The sequence below is a fragment of the Emydura macquarii genome, unplaced genomic scaffold (genome assembly GCF_026122565.2).
Source record: "Emydura macquarii macquarii isolate MOO-44397 ecotype Brisbane River unplaced genomic scaffold, CSIRO-AGI_Emac_v2 contig_1253, whole genome shotgun sequence".
NCBI classification, from domain to species: Eukaryota; Metazoa; Chordata; order Testudines; family Chelidae; genus Emydura; species Emydura macquarii.
In genome coordinates, this window is record NW_027131390.1 from 533609 (window position 1) to 548576 (window position 14968).

The following is a 14968-nucleotide window of genomic DNA, read 5'->3' on the forward strand; positions in this document are numbered from 1 at the left end:
CAGAAAGGACAAATAAACTCTGGCAAGTCACGTGTCAAAGTATAATTATCCAGGGCAAAAAAGAATTTTAAGAGCAACTAGTAAAAGAACATCTTTTTTGCTGTTTGTTTTTCTAAGTACACCAGAAGCAAATAATCAGTGGAGTCGCTGGAGAATCGAGGTGCTAAAGGAGCACTCATGGAAGACAAGACCATTGCAGAGAGGTTAAAGTGGATTCTCTGCATCAGGCTTCACTGCAGAGGATGTGAGGGAGATTCCCACTCCTGAGCCATTCTTTTTAAGTGACAACCTTGAGGAACTGTCCCAGATTGAGGTGTTAATAGAGGAGACTTTCTTTGGAACAAATTAATAAATTTAACAGTAATAAGTCACCAGAACCAGATGATATTCACTCAAGAGCTCTGAAGGAACTCAGATATGGAATTGCAGAACTACTAACTGCGGTATGAAACCTATCACTTAAATCAGCTTCTGCAACAGATGACTGGCAGATAGGTAATGTGACACCAATTTTTTAAAAGGCTCCAGAGATGATCCTGGTAACTACAGGCTGGTAAACTTAATTTCAGCACCGGATAAATGGGTTGAAACTATAGTAAAGAACAGAATCATTAGACACACTGATGAACACAATTTGCTGGGGATGACATTACATGGCATTTGTAAAGAGAAATCACGGTATGCCAATCTATTAGAATTCTCTGAGGGGATCAACAACCACACAATCATAGAATCGTAGGACTGGAAGGGACTTGGAGAGGTCTTCCAGTCCACTCCCCAGCACTCAAGGCAGGATGAAGTATCATCTAAACCATCCTTGACAGGTGTGTGTCTAACCTGCCCTTAAAAATCCCCACAGCCTCCCTAGGCAATTTATTCCAGTGCTTCACCACCCTGAGAGAAGGCCAAAACCATAATTAAGTCAAAAAACAATTAGGTAAGTTCATGAAGGCTAGGTCTATTACTGGCTATTAGCCAACATGGCCAGGGACACAACCCTGTCCTATGGGTGTCCCTAGCCTCTGACTGCCAGATGCTGGGACTAGACAACAGGGGATGGATCACCTCATGACTGCCCTGTTCTGTTCATTCCCTTTGAAGCCTCTGGCACTGGCCACTGTCAGACGATGGGATGCTGGGCTAGATGGACCGTTGGTCTGAGCCAGTATGGCCATTCTTACGTTTTTCTGCGTGTCCTGCCAGGAAGGACTCACACCATTTTAGTGAATTGCTGTGGATCCTGCGAGACAGCAGTATCTCACGGTCAACAGTGTCAAATGATGCAGTGTCCAGGAGGATGAGAATGGATGTCTGCCTCCATCCATTGATAGCAGGAGACCATCCATTGGTGCCACTGTAGCGGTTTCAGCTCCATGTCCTCGCCTGAGTCTAGAGAGTGCCATGCCTAGGACACTGGCTTCAGTTAGATGAGCTATCGTTGGCCTTTGGTGACTATCGAAATGCGCTTGCTTGGAATAGGAGATTTGTCACCAGGGTCGCTGGTTAGGACTGAATGTCCACGGTGGTTGGTCAGACTGTTGGGGAGGAATGAGGCATTGACTCTTTTGGTCAGGTATGGGACCAGTTGCTAGTGACTGTTGCACTAGCCAGGACCAGCAGGGGCTGGATTCACAGGTCTTGGGCTGGGCTGCTTTATGGTGCCAGAACTACATAAGGAGTCATTTCCTGGCCTGTGGGAATATGGGCAGGCTGTCGGTTGGCTGCTACAATGGAGCGGAGCTGTGCAGCATCCACTACTGCATGCAGCCCACTGGGTGCATGTGGGAGAGAGCTGACCCAGGAGCTTCTCCTCAACTGTGATGTTTAGTGTACGTGTTCTACATCATCTGAAGTGTAAAATGCAACGCTTTGCAAACCCGTTATTCAAACACGGCGTGAAAGTCAGCTAAGGTTGTTAAAGGACGAGAATGGGCAACGCAAAGCCACATCCCTAGCACACACCCCACGCTGCGTGACTGACAGCCCCACCAACGTGCATGGACCTTCCCTACCCTACAAACTATGTGTGCATGCACCCCCCGTGCCGCTAGTGACCCACCGCCCCCCACAGCATTACTGACAGACCCACCACACCCAAAGGTCCCCCAATCAGAGGGGTGTCCCACTGTTCCTGTGGGGTCGATGGAGCTCACAGAGCAGCACACGCTGCCTCTCATCACCTATAAGCACAGCACAGGGCACAAACCCGACCATTTGGCAGGTAGCTACATGAATGTAGAACTCATCAAAAAACCCCAGACTCACTCTCCACACAAAACACAATACTGTGCAGCATCTTCCTGTGTCGTTCTGCAAGGGGCAGAATGGAGGTTGTAACTTGCTCTGCCGTCACTCTACAAGGTTCATCAGTTTTTCAGGTATTTTAAACTCTTGCTGTTGCCCCAGAGATAAGTACGTGGGGGTTTTTAAACTCACTGGATAACATGGCGGCAGGTTCACACTGCAGACGCACAGCTAAGGGCTGGGGTGCAAACAGACTGATGGTGACCGAGCTGCCGACACATTTTCCCAGTGGCTCACAGGCCTCACGCCACGCTCTCGTCAGCCCAACCCTGAGACGCCTGTCCCTATCAGAGTAAAACAGGAAGCATTGCCTGTGCTCGTGTCCCACGGCTGGGCTGCTGCATCACTGCCAGTGTTCCAGTTGGGCTGTGGGTGGCAGGAGGGACACGCGTTCCGTTGGCACGTTTCTAAACTCCCCACACATGAATGTTCCCCTGCCAGAGACACAGGCATCACTTGCCAGACACAGCAGAGAAGGCAGCTTGAGGCCAGCTTTCCCACCGGGCAATGCTTAGCACTCCCTCGGCTGCCACAGGAAAAGCCAAGACCAAGGGAAGGACAAACAGGGGCTTCCATGGACCAGGCCAAGGCCATCAGGTACCCCCACACTGCCCAGTGCTCTGGCTTTCTGCCCCCTTGCAGAAAGAGCAGCCGGGATGCTCCATGTCCAGCCAATGCCCCATTGGCAGTGTACCTCAGCTCCATTTCACAGATTTGCAGAGGGCAGACAAAAGGGATCAGTCTGACCCCTATGGAACACTGGCCAAAGACACTCCCCAGCAGTTCCTGCAGCCAGCCCAGAACTAGAGCAGGGAAGATATTTTTGAACCAATGGTTTATTCACTGAAAAACGCAGGTTTTGCCAACCCAGAACTATTCACCACGTCATCTGAGACACTGAATAGTTTCAATTGAGCTGAAAAAAATCAAAACATTTTGCAAATGTCAAAACAAAATGTTTCTACCCAAAATTTTTCATTTCCATTTCAGACCTTTTCCGAAAAGCAAACAAGACGCCCGGAGGCAGGGAGAGGAGGGCGAGGAGCTGTTTTGGGGCAGTTCTTTCGCGCGTGCTATGCAGGAGGTCATACTAGAGCAGGGGTCCCCATCTTTTTGTCTCAGGGGCCACAAATCTCATTTTTACAAGTATGAAAGGCCACCAGACTATCGACGCTCTCAGGTATTGATGTGCACACCAGTAAGGACTACAACTCACTACGTATGTAAAGGAAACAGTTTGATGCTCCCGTGCTCATTTTTACACTCACTATTTTACACCTACAAATTACTCGCAGTGTGTCACACACAGACAAAGCACTAGTGTAGAGCAGTGACTGTCACTACACACTGGAGCACATGGCCTGGCAGCTGAGTCGCGGTGGGTGGCCTGCTAAGTGCAGGCCAAACTGGAAGGCACTGATTTGTAGGGTCCTGTCCCTCCTCAAGCATGGTGGGTCCTGGCCACTCCAACAGCAGTACTCTCTCCCGCACTGCAGCCAGACGGAAGGAGTTCAATGAAGAGACTGCCTCCTCGCTGATCTCCCGTCCCCCTGGCTGCAGCAAAGAAACTGCATGTGTCCTGTAGCCCCGTGCGCTCCACCTGGGTCCCTAAGCCATGGCTCCCTTCTGCAGCCAGGGGGGGCAGGAGATCAGTGCTCCCCTCCCTCTGGCTCCAACAAGGACCCCAGCGCCTAGGGACCCATTTTCCCTGTTTTCCCTGCTACAGCCAAGGGGAGGGCGGCGCTGATCTCCCGTCCCCCTGGCGGCAGCAAGGAGCCTGCCCCGGTCTTGTAGCCCCGTGGCAACGCACTCTGCCTGGGTCCTCAGGGCTCCTGTCTGCAGCCTGTGGGAGGGGAGCGGCGGGCCACTTTGAAAGACCCCGCGGGCCACAGGTTGGAAACGGCTGGATTTGATGATCAGAATGGTCCCGTCCAGCCCTGGAATCTGCGAGGGGGTGGCCCTCCCTTAGGGCCATTAGTCAAGGGGTTAGAATGCTCACTGGGGTTGCTGGAGACCCCAGTTTAATCCCCCCCTCTGCCGGAGGAGAAGGGATTTGAACTTGGGGTTCCCCCATTCCAGGAGTGTGCCCTAGCCACTAGGGTATGGGCTATCCTGGTGTAGGACTCTCTTTTCGGTTGAAAGTGCTCCATTTTGTATACAATAATTAGTCAGAGGAGCAGGGACTTGAACTTGACCTTGCATATCACAGCTGAGCGCCCTGCCTGACAGGCCATAGACTCACCTACTTTGTCCCTGGCCCAAGAACCATTCGTTACCATTCGCAGTGGCATCATGCATGATGCAATGAACAGCCACTGGGCCAGCCTTTTCCGTCTCTTATCAGAAATCTGCTCCTCACACGGGTATTTCGTGTCAGAGTGTAAAGCCAGAAGGGACCCCCAGCACTACTCGCACACTCAACCCAACAGCTCTGGAGTGTCTGAGATCAAACAACCTCTTCACCTTCACCTCTGGAGTAAACGGAATAGACAGCGCTTCCCTCATCTCTTGCTAGAAGGAAGGTTTTCCTGACTCAGATCCAGACCCAATGTCCAGCAGTGGTGGTCTCAGAATGCTGTATACTGAGGCGGTTTCATCTTCCTACTCCTACTTAAAGTTCTCCTCTTCTTCCTCCCAGGATGGGGCTCACCCTAGGTAACCAGTGAAACATGAGCTCCTAGTGCAGGCTATCTTCCACAGCCTTTACCCTTTGCAGAGCTGCTGCATTCTGAGACGCAGACCACATCTCAAAAGCGTGACTACATTCTTTGTGCCTGGCTGTATGGCCTTTTGTTTGGCTGCATTAAAATGTGTTTCCCAGTACTCAAAACCAGAAGAGCCTGTGCCAGCCCGTCAGCTCCTGCCCAGAGCACATAAGACCTGTCCTAGCCCAGGTCCCTCCCTAGCCTTCCTCCTGCACTCAGACAGGCGCCTGCTGACAACAGAGCCTGCGCAATGGCCCGATGGACTCCACCCATGCTCAGACAAGCAGCTGCCCTCCTCGGGATGTGTCAAACTGAGGCTGCTTGCTCAGACAGGAGCCTCTCTTGCCACTGGGAGGTCACCGACACAGCAGCAGCAAAGCAAGACACCAGGGCAGTGGAGACAACACCTCCTGCCTCGCCAGAGCTACCATCATCCCCCACCGGTGGGTCCCTGACGCAGGCAAAGCCCACTCAGCGCATCGTGGGGAGGCAGAAGCAGAAATGCTACAACCTGGAGCTGGGGGAGAACCCCTGCCGGGGAGAGCTGTGGACATCTCCCACCCCAACGCCCCAGGAGAGCAGGGTGAGCACTCAGCCTGCTCTGCCCAGCTGGGGGCTGAGGAAAGGGGGACTCCATGCCACAACAGCCCCCAGCAGAAGCATGAGCCTGCCCTCCACCTGGGCAGGGCTCACCTTTGTGGTACCACCCAGTCTCATCCCGCTGACAAACCTGCTGTGAAATGCAGTGGGACAGGAGAGGGACAGAGCAACAGAAGCAGCCCAACGGGAGGGAGAGAGGCTAGCTGCCCACCCAGCTTCCCTGCACGCCCGTGGTGCACACAGTGCAGGCTTCACGCTCAGCACCCCTCGCCCCTCAGCACAGGCTGGGCACTATCTCAGCCCTCTTACCAGCGCGGTCCCTGGGCCCGCCAGGCCGTGGCCAGGAGACACATTGGAGCATCTACCAGGTGCTTTCAGGAGGCGCCAGAGCAGCATGAGCTCAGCTCCTAGGGAGGGGAGCTCCTGGCTGGAGGCAGAAGGCTTCACACAGGGGAGAACCTGACCAGACTTCAAGCAGACATGTCCTGCAGCAGCCACTGCTCCGCCGAGGTGACGTCAGCCTCCCGAGAGCTGGCAGGCAGGCTGCACCATGCATACAGGCTGCAGCGCTCCCAGGCTGCTGGGCTCCAGCAGACACAGCGGCCCATAGTTCCTCACCAGCCACAGCTTGCGTCTACAAATTGAATTTCACACTCATGTGCCCTTGAATAAGACACAGGTGGCTGAAGAACTGTCGCTCGCTCCCCCGCTGCATCTGTCTTCTCTTCTCCCTGCCCCCCTCCTTCTGCAGTGGGGGGAGAGGGCTACAACCGCCTGCTCCAGTCTCTTGCAGGACACACAGCAAGGGCCGCATTCGGACAGCGCTTGTTCTCTGCTGAGCTGTGAGCCGAGGCCCAGACCGGAGCAGCTCCCCTGACACACAGGGCAGAGCAGCCCCGAGGAACAGCACTCCAGTGCCAGTTCACAGCCGCACGGCACAGCACGGTTCTGGTAAATATCTTCAGTAAATAACAGTTATTTCTGCAGTTCAATACAATAAAAGGCACTCTCTGGAGGTTTCCAAAACTCCATGAAACTGCCCCACTTCTCAACCAAAGCCTCCCTGGGATCAGATAGCATTTCACCTCAAACCCCCTTGCTTTCCAGCGCGGGGGCCCAGTGCTGACAAGAGATCAAGAGACAGGGAGGAAGGCAGAAAAGAGGGGAGACAGACAGAAGGGTCGTGTCCCCCTTGCTATCCGCACACCTAGGCACAGAAAACCCAAGGTAGCTGTACTATGGACATGTACAGATACTGCCTGTGTCTGCCTGACCCTGGGAAGAGGCAGCCAAGCTGCTGGGAGGGGCATTCACCTCCCTCACCTCCCAAAAAAATGGGCCTGGGACTCAATCTTCTATCTTTCCACCTCTGTGAACAAGGCCAACCACCCTCACAGCTCTGAAACAGGAGCACAGGGACTGCCAGACCAGCACGGGACTTGAGCCCTGCCCCCAAACAGAACAGCCTTCCCTAAAGAGAAGTTTCTAACAAACACCCATCAGCTGGCATTTGCCTCGTACCCTGAAGAATGAAGACTCACATCCCTTTCAGTCTGACCTACGGGGACTCTGGCTGTCACCATCTCACAGTCTAATTGTCTTCTGAGCCTTGCGAAGCACCTGGCCTCAGAGAGACCTTGTTGCAGTGAGTTCCACAGATCAATCGTGGGTTGTGTGAAAAAGCATTTCCTTCTCTCCATCTAAGTGTGCTGCCCTCCGGTGTCCCTGCACTGGCCCTTGGTCTCGTGCTGAGCCAGGGTGAATGGGGATGCCTGATCTCCCTTCTCCAAACCAGTCATCGCTCTGGGTCCCTCTCTCTCCCCCTCTTATTTGTCTGCTCTTTAACCAGCCCCAATGATTTCTCTCACTCCATCCAAATGGTCTCTCCCAACCTTTAATTCTTCTCCCCACCAGTCTCTGACCCCCTCCAAGCCCTGCCCCAGCCTTTGAGATGGGCTGGCCAGTGGCGCAGTGTCTGCTGATTTAGACCATAACACTAGAATATTCTCCTGTTACTTCCTTGCATCCCAGTATCTCAGTGGATTTCCCCACAGCGGCTACACACTGAGCTCAGATTTCATTGGCTTGTTGCTCACCATGATGCCCAAGTCTTTCCCTGATTTAACACAGAACCAGTGGCAAGTCTGAGGTGTTCGTACTTTCCAGAACATGTGTAAAGGGTACGGGTGGGGAGAGCAGACCAGGACAGATCAAGCTGAGCCCAAGACCCTGTTCTTACGCTGAAAGGTCCCACAATGCCTGCCAAAGGGTAGCCCCAGGCCAGAAGCAAGGCAGGAAGAACAAGGAGAGTCCTGCAGCACTTTAGTGACTAACAGATTTCAGTTCTGCAGGATGCTGCCGCCAGGGCTCCCTGCAGAAGCTCCCGATGGCTGAGGAAGCCGTGGAGAGGCAGTGCTGCCAGGCAGATGCCAGGGGACACCAATGCTGACATAGCACTAAAGCAACTTCAAGTAATGTGTCTGTTACCAAAACACACTCCGATCAGCAGCAGGGCTGGAGACAACTGAACGCAGGCCTGCTGGGAAGAGGAGATCAGTGGCCTCCATGTAACTAGGGCCCCAGGTGAGAGAGCCGGCGCGGCACAGCGGAAGGGACCTGCCGAGCCAGGAACAATGCAGCCCCAGGATGAAGGAGAGGGGAGGGTTAGGCCACCTGTTTACACAGGGCTTAGTGCAGAGGGAGGAGCTCACCCCACCCTCCTGCCAGCACCGTACCAGCAGCAGACGCTCCTGGGCAGGAGGGACAGTACCTCTCTCTGCAGGCTCCCTGAGCGGAGGCAGGGCCTGTTGTGCAGGTTTCATGGTATGCCAAGATAGTGACATCTCTGTAGCAGGGGTACGCAGAGCTCTTCCAGGGGGTGCATCAGCTCCTCTAGATATTTGCCTAGTTTTACAACAGGCTGTATAAAAAGCACTAGCGAAGTCAGCACAAACTAAAATTTCATACAGACAATGACTTGTTTACACTGCTCTATATGTGATACACTGAAACGTAAGTACAATATTTATATTCCAATTGATTTATTTTATAATTAGATGGTAAAAAGGAGACAGGAAGCCATTTTTCAGTACAGTGTGCTGTGCCATTGTCGTATTTTTATGTCTGATTTTGTAAGCAAGTCGTTTTTAAGTGAGGTGAAACTTGGGGGTATGCAAGACAAATCCAATTCCTGAGAGCAGTACAGTAGTCTGGAAGGGCTGAGAGCCACTGCTCTACAGGACCCGGGGATCCCAGCACAGTAACCCCCCCAGACACACATCTGGTTGCTGCGGATTTCCCCAGAGTTCCAGACAGCGCTAAGAGGAAGCATTACAGCCAATCTACCACTCCCCATTCCATAGCTGTTGCTTCACTGCAGTTTCTCCAGTCAGGCAGAGATTGCCCCAAATGGCTTGGCGACACGTGCAGCTGTGGTGAGAAATACAGGCACATTTATTTATGCATTCGTGTTACATACACACGGCAGCACCCTTCTGAGGCGGCGGGAGGAGGGCACTGTGCAGATGGCAATGAAGCTGAACAGACAATCTGCTCCTGTTAACAGCGCAGGGGCTCACGAAGTTAGACCAGTTAGTGCAGTGTCATTTCGCCCTCTGTACCGTACACCCTCCCCACACAGAGCTCTGCTGGTGCCTCGGTACCAACCTGCAGCCCCCACGCTGTTCCTCTCCTCAGCTCCCCAACAAGCACTCTGCCACGGCTCCTCAGCCCTGCCCTGCAGCCGTACACAGGCAATTCCAGCCTGGGCCCCCTCTGAGCAGAGACCTCGAAGCAGACACGGCTTGTGCCAGACACCATGGCTTCGTGTGCACTGACACACACTGGGTAACTGCACACACTACTTGCTAATTACGCTCATCTGGACTCAACTTCCCAGAGATCCAAAGCGGCCCATCCACCTCAATGGCGTTAGCTCAAACCCAAAGATGGACGTTCAGAACGGCACACATGCAGGCACCAGCTCATCTCAGCACCCTGACTGCACGTGGCCACCTGCACAACTGTGCTGACCGCAAATGCAAACTAAGCAAACGCATGCACAGTGTTCAAATGCAACCTCTCAATGTCAGCACTAAACTATTTCCCAGCAGATCATTTTGGAAGTAACCAGCTAATGAGTGGCCTCCATGTGGTTGTTGGATTCACTAGCTGATATTAGGGGCTGAGGAAAAGTGGGGTGGCTGCGTGGGACAAGAGAGACTAAACTGGAGAACTAAGAGTTCAAATCCCTCTCCTCCAAAAACGTCACCTCTGCTTCTGCCTAGAATGGAGATGTATACATTCCCCAACGCCAAAAGCATTCCCCTTGGGATGACAGGAACCCAAGGCATTTCTCACCCCTTCCAGGGACCCACCTGCCCCTTACTCTAGCTTTCCATTAGCTGCCTCCTGCAGCACAGTTATAGGGATAACAGAAGCAGCAGACAGAACACGGAGACCACACCAACACTGACTATAAGGGAATGGAGCACAGGCGCCATCAAAGATAGTTCCAGAGGGATAGCCGTGTTAGTCTGTATACAGCAAAAACAACATAGCACCTTAAAGACTAACAAATGTCTGCAGGCATGAGCTTTCGTCAGATGCATGCGGTGGAAATCACAGATAGGGGGTGTATATATATATACATATACACATCCAAGGGTAAGAAATACAACCATGGGGAGGGCAGGTGTTAGCAAAGTCAGTTCAGTTAGAGTAGATGAGGCCTAGTCACAACCATTGACTAGATGGTGAGAATGTGTGAACAGTGACAATTACTTCTTGAAATGAGAGAACCATTCCAAGTGCCTGTTCAGACCCAGTCTGATTGTGTCACGTTTGCAGATCAGTTCCAGCTCTGCAGTTTCTCGCTGAAATCTGTTTCTGAAGTTTTTTTGTAGAAGCATGGCAACTTTCAAGTCAGCTACAGCGTGTCCTGGGAGATGGAAGTGCTCTCCGACTGGTTTATGGATGTTACCATTTTTTGTCTCTGATTTGTGTCCATGTATTGGTTTGCGTAGTGACAGTCTGGTTTGGCCAATGTGTATGGCAGAGGGGCATTGCTGGCACATGATGGCATATTGCTACAGGATTCTCCTTGTTTTATCAAAGATAGTGTGGCAGAAACAAGTGGCTGCCACAAGGAGCACATGGCCCTGTCTCTCTGGCATAGCAGAATTAAGGGCCTGGGAATTGCTCTCAAGCCCTGAAGGCTTTAAAACTTCTAGGAAGAAGAGAGAAGCACGAACTTCACCTGAAGAGTGCGGCAGCTCATGAGGGAAAGCTCCCCCAAACAGATCTCACGCTGGCTGCAGGACCCAACAGGGACACGCCATGGGCTGCACTGTGGACTGCACGGCAGGAAGTGCTCTGGAACGTGGGGGACTCTGCAAGCTGGAAGGAGACTGAGACCAGCCTTCAACCACCAGCTTCTCTGTCCCTCTTCTGCTCCGAACACCTTCCACTTCTCAGCAAGGAAAGGTTACCTCGTCTCTCCAGTAATATCCTGCACATCCTCCTCTTTTAGGGCTTTGCGCTGACCACAGCCTGCTGACTGCTCTTCCAGCTCCAGAGGCTGCGGGACCTCAGTGCAGCCTTCACTACTACGGACTGCATGTCTGTAGGGCTTCAGAGCCCGAGTCAGACTCTCACACTTAGCTGACCAAAAGTGAGCAAATCTGCAAATCCTGCAAGGGCACCTACAGAGCTAGTAACTGCTTGTGCAAACCTGTGCGCACAAATACCCAACCTGAACAAATGTGCATACAAGTTAGATCTGGCACTGCCCAACTGTTTTGCACACTCAAACATTGTAAATTCTGGCCCGCAGAATCCCCCAAGTTAGAGGTGGAAAACCCCGTTAGCTCACAAGGCCCAGACCCCAATGCCTAGGCATTTTTCATACTGTCCAACCTGTTTTAAAGCAACGAGGCTCCCAGCCCTTCCCCTGGCACAGCCTGGCCCATCTTACCATCAGGAAGATGCTCCTACTATTATCCCTTATACCACACTCGAGCCTTTTCCACCAGGCACGTTAACACTCTGCAAACATCGGTGGACAAATGTCACCAGCCCCTTCGTCATTTACTAGAAGAGCGACATCACTCCTGCCCCTGAGCATTTCTATGGCTCTTCTCTGAACACCTCCATTTTGGCCAAGCTGTTCTAGTGCTGAAGTGCCCAGACATGACCACCACCTTCCAGCTAGGGTCTCCTCAGAGCAGGACACTGTGATACAGCCCAAGATCCCACTGGCCTTTCTGACAGACATCTCACCTTGCAAACTGTCTACTTTCTGCCCCTTCTCCCCCCTCTTCTGGGTTACTTCCCAGCAAAATCCCATTCTGTTATTTCCTACCAAGGTTTCCAGCCTCTCTGGCCACTTTGGATCATGTCTCTGGCCTTCCAGCCTTCTCCCAATGTAGCAGCATCCGGGAATGTTGCCATAAGCATGCTGTTTACTTCCTCTGTTAGAACAACAGGGGCAGTTCTGTGGCACCTTAAAGACTAACACATTTATTTGGGCATGATAGTCTTTAAGGTGCCACAGAGCTCTCGCTGCGTTGCTAAAAACAGACTAACACGGCGACCCCTCTGGGACTCTGTTAGAATAGTAATGAAGATGTTTGACCCCCCAACAGTGACAACCTTAACCTCCTCCACAGCTCCTCCCATTCTGGCCAGGCATCCTCCGTTCACCTTCCCTAGGTCCCCTCCTCTTGCCTCAGTCTTGGTACCTGCTTCTCCGTGGCCCAGCAGCTGTGTCTGCCCAGCTCCCACACAGGCTGAAGAGCCGCCACTCATTCACTTCAGGATCCTGCTCAAAGATGCCCTCCCGGACTTGCTCTAGTGACCTAATAGATTGTGTCTCTTCTCCCCATCTAGTCCCTCCGGTCACAGTCGCTCTTCTGTCACTTTGGACAGACATTCCCACCCCACTGCTGGTGCGAGGGCCTTCTCCTAGACAGCTCTGTTTACATCTGTCCCCAGTGGCCATGCATCATAATTAATGATTACACACCCCTAGAGTGCCATGGCGGGGGTTCTGAGAAGAGAGAGGATGCCCAGTGGGAATGACAGGTGAGTTCCAGAGGGAGGGGCTCAGCATGGCAGAAGGCGCCGGGCTGGATGCAAAAAAAGGAAATGCAGAGTGCGAGGACCCAGCAGTGGTGGAGGACGGACAGACAGACAGACGAGCTATTGGGGGCGAGGTAAGACAGAGAGAGCCAACAAAGGCACAAGATACAGCTGGATCAGAGAGCCCCGCAAGAGGCACACTGGAAATGCCCAGGGAGCAATGGCATTGCAGACAGGGAAGGGGCAGAGGGGAGATCAGCAGGGCTGAGCCTAGAAGCTGAGCAGTACAAGCAGGAGCAAAGGGGAGGTTCTGTAGCCAGTGGAAGGGCGGCAATGACAGGGCGTGTGGGTTACAGCTCTGCTACGCGCTCCAGACCAGAGAGCATGGGCTGGAGCAGCCAGGTCACTCAGCGAGGAGACAGGACAGAACCTGCGGAGTGAAAATCGCAACACGCCCGAGTGAGCTCGCACAGGAAAAGGATAAAAGACAAAACCACCACAACACAAACACTCCTCACTGAGCCGTGGCTCTGCACCTGACCTATCGGTCCTCGCCCTCAAAGGACACCTAAAAAGACAGGCCTGGGCGTTTGACTTCATGACGGGGCTAGACGCTAGACATTAATACAGACACGGGCTGCCGGCCCAGTCCAACCATCTGTCACACACTAGGCCCTGCCCTGCCCTGCCCTGCCCCTGCGGTCCTGTGACCGGGGGTGTTAATGGGCTACTTCACCTTGACTGGTCCTTCCCAGTGAGTTCTAACTGCTACACTAACGCACGTGTACTGGGCTGGGCTGGGCGCTCGGCTCGGCTCGGCTCGGCGCTGCGCTGCGCTCACCTGGCCCGGCCTGGCCCAGCATCGCCACGGGCAGCGCAGACCTGCCCCGTAACAGAGCCCTCATCACCTGCTCCGGCCTGCACGGGCAGGAGCCCAGCCCAGCCCAGCCCTGCCCGCAGGCCTGGCAGCAAAGGTGTTTCACCTCCTCACACCAGCGCAGCCCAGCCTGGCGCAAGCACCCGCACCCAGACCCAGACCTGCACCCGGCCGGGCACACGCCTCCGGGTGAGGCCAGGTGGGGCGGGCACCGCCCGGCAGGTGTAGGGCGGGCAGTGGAGAACCCTGTGCTGCCGGGCCGGGGACAGACACCGGCCGGGGCCGGGCCAAGGGGCACGGGGCACCTACCCCCAACCCCACCCCCCGCCAGCTCGGCTCGGCTCCCCGCCTCCTTCACCGCCGGGCGCTGGGCCCCCCTTGAGTCCCCAGATTTGTTACCCGACGACCGCACCGTATCGCCCCCGCCCCGCTCCTGGCCAGCGCGGAGGGCCCGGCCCCGGCCGAGCTCGGGAAGGCGAGGCGAGCCCAGCCGAGCCCCGCGGCCGCGCCTCCGCCAGCGGGCAGGGGGGAGATGGTATGGCGGGGGGGGGGTGCGGGGGCCGGGAGGGCGGGGGGAGGGCGCGGGGATGGTATGGCGGGGGGGGGGGGGGGCGCGGGGGGGGCGGGGGCCGCCCGCGGAGCGCAGCACAATCCCCCATTCACACCGTCTCCATGGCAACGCCGGCGGCACGGCGCGGCGCTCCCCTCCCCCCTTCGCCCCCCAGCCCGGCCCGGCTCGGCCCGGCCCAGCCCGGCATCCCTCGCCCCCTGCGCCCCCGCAGCCCCCGGGCAACCCGGCCCCGCCGCCGCCGCCTCAGCCCCCCGCCCACCGCAGCATCCCCGCGGGCCGGGCCGGGCGGGGCCGGCCCGACAGCGGCGGGCCCCGCTCGCTCGCTCGCTCACCCGGGGGGGCGGCCGCGTGGCTCCGCCATGTCGGTGTCGGGTCCGGTCCGGTCCGGTCCGGTCCGGGCGGCTGCAGGTGGCCGGTTCCGGAGGCTGCTCCGCTCAGCCCAGCCCGACCCCGCGCCGGAGGGAGAGCGCGCGGCGCGTGCACGGCGAGGGCGGGGGCGCGCTCAGTAACCCCTTCGCCTCCGTCCGGCCCCCGCGGCAACCGGCTCGGGCCCGCGCACGGCGCCGCCCCCACACGGCCCCCCGCCCCCACACAGCCCCCCACCCCCCGACCCCTCTGCCTCAGCCTGCCCCACGCAGCCCCTCCGGCACACCCTCCCCTGCCCCCGGCCCCACAGGAGGGCGGGTGCCCCGCAGCATTCACGGCCGCCTGCCTTTGGCCTGGCCCCGTCCTCTGCCCATCCTTAGCCCCCGGTCTGCAGCCGCAGCGCATGGCCCTGGTCGGGCTGTGGCTCCCCTCCGGGGTCCGGACCACCGGCTGCAGGCCTAGGGG

At 55.5% G+C, this 14968-nt stretch overlaps 1 protein-coding gene across 2 annotated transcripts in view; it reads right to left on the bottom strand.

Annotated features, from left to right (window-relative positions):
- The window catches only part of NLGN3 (neuroligin 3), an 82799-nt gene extending 68141 nt beyond the window's left edge, over nt 1-14658 (bottom strand). For both annotated transcript variants that reach the window (XM_067547956.1, XM_067547957.1), the window contains exon 1: nt 14470-14658. The gene's annotated coding sequence lies outside the window, so the exon portion shown is untranslated. The remainder of the gene's footprint in view (nt 1-14469) is intronic.
- Between the last annotated feature and the right edge of the window lie 310 nt (nt 14659-14968).